Source organism: Cucurbita pepo, chromosome 16 (genome assembly GCF_057944985.1).
Source record: "Cucurbita pepo subsp. pepo isolate OVF chromosome 16, ASM5794498v1, whole genome shotgun sequence".
Lineage (NCBI taxonomy): Eukaryota > Viridiplantae > Streptophyta > Magnoliopsida > Cucurbitales > Cucurbitaceae > Cucurbita > Cucurbita pepo.
The window spans coordinates 3,606,750-3,611,102 of record NC_141813.1 but is presented as its reverse complement, the minus strand read 5'-3'; the positions used below and the strand labels follow the sequence as shown (position 1 = coordinate 3,611,102).

The following is a 4,353-nucleotide window of genomic DNA, read 5'->3' as shown; positions in this document are numbered from 1 at the left end:
TTTTAGGTTAACAACATGGTGAAAAACAACTAGAAATTCTGATACCAGTAATTAACTACAAACCTTTGAATAAGGTTTTAGAATAAATAAGATATCCGATCCAAAACAAAAATGATTTGATAAAAAGAATTTAGAGTCAAATGTTTTTATAAAATTCGACATGAAATTGGGATTTCGGAAAATTCTAATTTCTTAAAAGGACAAATATAAAATTTCGATAGTTTATATTGATGATGTGTTGATATTTTCTAAAACCATTAAGATCAACACTTTAAACATCTACATACATTCATTAATGTAATCAAAAGAAATCAACTAGTTGTGTCCATACCCAAAATCAAATAATATCAAACTCAGATCCGTTTTCTTGGATTTTAAATTTATCTATAATCTTGTTTCAAACAAAAAATAATTTTGCTAGATAGAAGTAAATTTTGTTGTGGTTTGATTTTAAAATTCTACCTATAAAAGAAGTTGAAAACATCTTGGAAGATTACCTATGGGTGAGTTTCTAACAAAGTCTCTCTTCTCTCCTCTCCTCTGTCTTCTTAAACTCATACTAATCCAACCAATCATTTGCATGGACTCAAAAGTTCAATTACCTATAAAAGAAGTTGAAAACACCTTGTGAAAGTCTGTAAGCATATTACGACCTCTAGCTTTGCAAAATCCAGCGTTGTTGACGCTTATCAAAATCGCTGTCAAAATAAAGTTTAACGAGTGGTTCTATGGTGTAGTGGTTAGCACTTTCGACTTTGAATCTAACGACCTGTGTTTAATTCCCGATAGGTAATCCACCAATTTATACAAAATTGGTCCATAGTCGATTCGGTAGGGTCACTTTTGGACCGATAATCTGTAGAAGGGGTCACTAAGATTGAGATCATACAAAATGGGACCATAGCTCAATGTTAGAGCATTTAATTGCAGATCAAGAGGTGACCAATTCGAACCTAGTTGGGCCCTTCTATCTAGGATAGAAATTTGTTACACTTTTTGGACCGACACTATGTCTACGGGGTCACTAAGGTTAAAATCCTACAAAATGGATCCATGGCTCAGTGGTAGAGAATTTGACCGGTCACCCGTTTGAACTTGGTTGGGCCCTTTTATTTTGGACAGACACTTTTTACACTTTTGGATTGACACTCTGTAGAAGGAGTCACTAAAGTTAAAATCATGCAAAATGGGTCCATAGCTCAGTGGTAGAGCATTTGACTGCAGATCAAGAGGTCACCAGTTCAAATCTGGTTGGGCCCTTTTATTTTGGACAGATACTTTGTTCGATTTACTCCCGACCACCGAGTGTCTAAAGGTAAAAGAAATAAGAATAATTACCGATAGTCAACTTTGTTTTGAACCTGTTTGGGCCCTGTTTTAACTTGCAATAGTCAACTTTGTACTGAACCTGTTTGGGCCCTGTTTTAACTTGCAATAGTCAACTTTGTACTCACTCCATGTTTTTTATTTCGAGAAAACATTTTACTTTGTTTTCAACCTGTTTTAACTTGCAATAGTCAACTTTGTACTCACTCCATGTTTTTTATTTCGAGAAAACATTTTACTTTGTTTTCAACCTGTTTTAACTTGCAATCCGTGCCTCGAGAACCCACCGAACATGGGTCATGACTCCCTTTTTGTTTTCACTTACTCCTCCTAAATCTATAAAATGTCTCCTATTTTTATTCATTTTCTCTTTTCTTAAATATCAAAATCTTAAATAAAAAGGAATAGCTCTCTAAAATATTCTTCTTTGCTAGTAATTTCACATAATTTAACATTTTAAAAATCGGTAAATTAAAAAATCCTACATTGATATATTCGTAATTTCATGTAGTCTTCCTAAATTTGCCGGCGACATTGTTTGTTGTCGAGCTTGATAATGTGAGTTTGTAACCCATTCGTTAGGGTTCTTGGAATGATTCTCTAGATTATCCCTTCCATGTTGGGAGTTGGGCCATGGGTCTTGGGTGAAGGAACCGTTGGTTTACCACCCCTAAGAGTTAAGGAAGAATCTTGAGGCTAGTTTCACATAGTATCATTGTCTTTGAGATAACAATTCTTTTCTATTTTATCTAAATTTTTTAAATATGAGTTCATTTCCAAATGCATGCTAACACCCTTATTGTTGAATAAATGACATGAAACTTTCACATAGTAACGTTGCCTTTGCTCCTATTGGTGGAAGGATAATGTTGGATCGATATGACAACCCTAGAGGGGGTGAATAGGGTTTCAACAATCTAATTATTAAATTTTTTTTTTAATAACAATCAAACTTGATACCATGCAATAAAACTTAACAATAATTTAGAACTTAAATAGGAAAAAACTTAAATAGGAAAAGGGTTAGAAAATATAACACCATCGTTTTATTGTGGGAATTTGAATAAAACTTTGAATAAAACTTTCTAACTCTTTCCTCGGATTAGAGCCCAACCGCTACACCACTCTTTTTACGACTGCAAGAGCAAACTCAATCCTTTCCACGGCTCAGGATCAAACCGGTACACCGCTCTTTTTATGAGTTGAAGAGCAAACTCAATCCTTTCCACAGCTCAGGATCAAACCGGTATACCGCTCTTTTTACGAGTTCAAGAGCAAACTCAATCCTTTCAACGGCTTAGGATCAAACCAGTACAATTGTCTGAAATCTTATAGAAACACACCACAATACTCTTAAATAATAGACATCTCTCTCAGGAATAAGATAAAAAAAATAGAATCGGAAGTTTTGTAGGGAGCAACAATGGAGGCTTTTTAAAAAAAATTTAGATCGAGGAAACAAATGTTCTGTGTGTTGTGCTGTGAAAAATACTAATAGGTGATGAGTTTAAATAGCGATCAAGTTGTAAAAATAGGAATTGATACGGACCACTAAAACGTGAACCGAAACGTGCAACACGAAAAATAATATTTATTTATTTTTAAATTTATCATAAAAAATTATAGACCACATGTATCTTTATGAAAACTAAATGAAATCATTATAATTTCTTTCCATTTAAAAGTAATAACTCGTTTTCATAAATAAAATCATTATAATTTTTTTTTCATTTAAAAGTAACAACTAGTTTTAACCATATCATCACGTCAGGTATCTTGTTTTGAATTTGATTGGTCCATAGTGTCAATTTTGCCACCACATCATCACGTCGGGTATTTGTTTTGACTGGAACTTCTTCGTTTTATCTCTAATTTGAGTGAACCAAAAAAGACGTTGAAATCGTTGTTCCCAACCTTACACTGTGGACAAAAATACTGAGAATTGTTAATAATTGAAGGTAGGTTTGTTATCATCAAAAGATTAAGGAAAAAAAGCCAACAGATAATAGGTCGATTATACCTATAGGGTAGTTTTAAGGGTGACAACGAGACTAATTTTTTTTAGTTAAAAATTAGAATTATAACAATCTGCCTAAAACCCTCAGACTAATTTTGCTTCATTTCTAAATGCAGGCAGACAAAGTAGAAAAATGAAAACATGTAAATTGTAAACTCGAACATTTCAAAGAAATAAATAAGTTTTGATGGTACCAATGCTAACCCAAAAACAATCAAACCAAATTTATTTCAAACATAGAAAACTTCATGTCTCCATCTTGTAAGGCCAATAAACCAAAGGGCCTAATATAGTAGAGAAATAAAAAAATGTTACCCTCATCTGTGTTGTGCTGTGCCATAAGTGATCCATAAGTGATCCATGGATGTTGACTTTGACCAATTCCTACTATTTTTTTTCTATATTTTGAAACTATTTTAAGCACTCTTCTCTTGTACTCCTTATAATTTCTACCTTTTAAAGTTGTAAATATTTGTGCACGGGTGACTATTATGATTACATGTCAACCGAGTCAAGTGGAAATAAATTTTGAAGATGAAATTAAAGTATTAATTTTGATGTCATCTTTACCTGAGTTTTGGGATATTGTTATTAATGAGATTCAATCTAATGCCATTAGTAATTCACAATCATAATATTCAAAATACTTGACAAAAAAGAATGGTCAACATAAGATATTTGAAACAAATAAATATTTTTGTCATCTATGATATATCAAATCACGCATTTGAAATTCCTTAATAATAAACCTGAAGTCTTACATCTTTTATAGAGAAAAGTTCCTTGAATAGAAATCTTATTAGATACTTCTAAGCATTTAGAGATCAACTAGAAACAAAGCTAAACATTCTAAAAAAAAAATTAGGGGTTAAACTTTTAAGTTAAGGTAATTTAAGAAACTTATGATTTTTATATTATCAAGAGTTTAATTGAGCTAGGTCGATTCAATCTAGTGGACCCAAGAATTGAACCAAATCAAACAACCTAGTTAGCAACATGATTTAGTGGAA

At 32.2% G+C, this 4,353-nt stretch overlaps 1 non-coding gene across 1 annotated transcript; it reads left to right on the top strand.

Annotated features, from left to right (window-relative positions):
- Nucleotides 1-1,188: 1,188 nt before the first annotated feature.
- TRNAC-GCA (transfer RNA cysteine (anticodon GCA)) lies at nt 1,189-1,260 on the top strand. The gene has a single exon. It is a non-coding gene; the product is annotated as a tRNA-Cys (tRNA).
- The last annotated feature ends 3,093 nt before the right edge of the window (nt 1,261-4,353 follow it).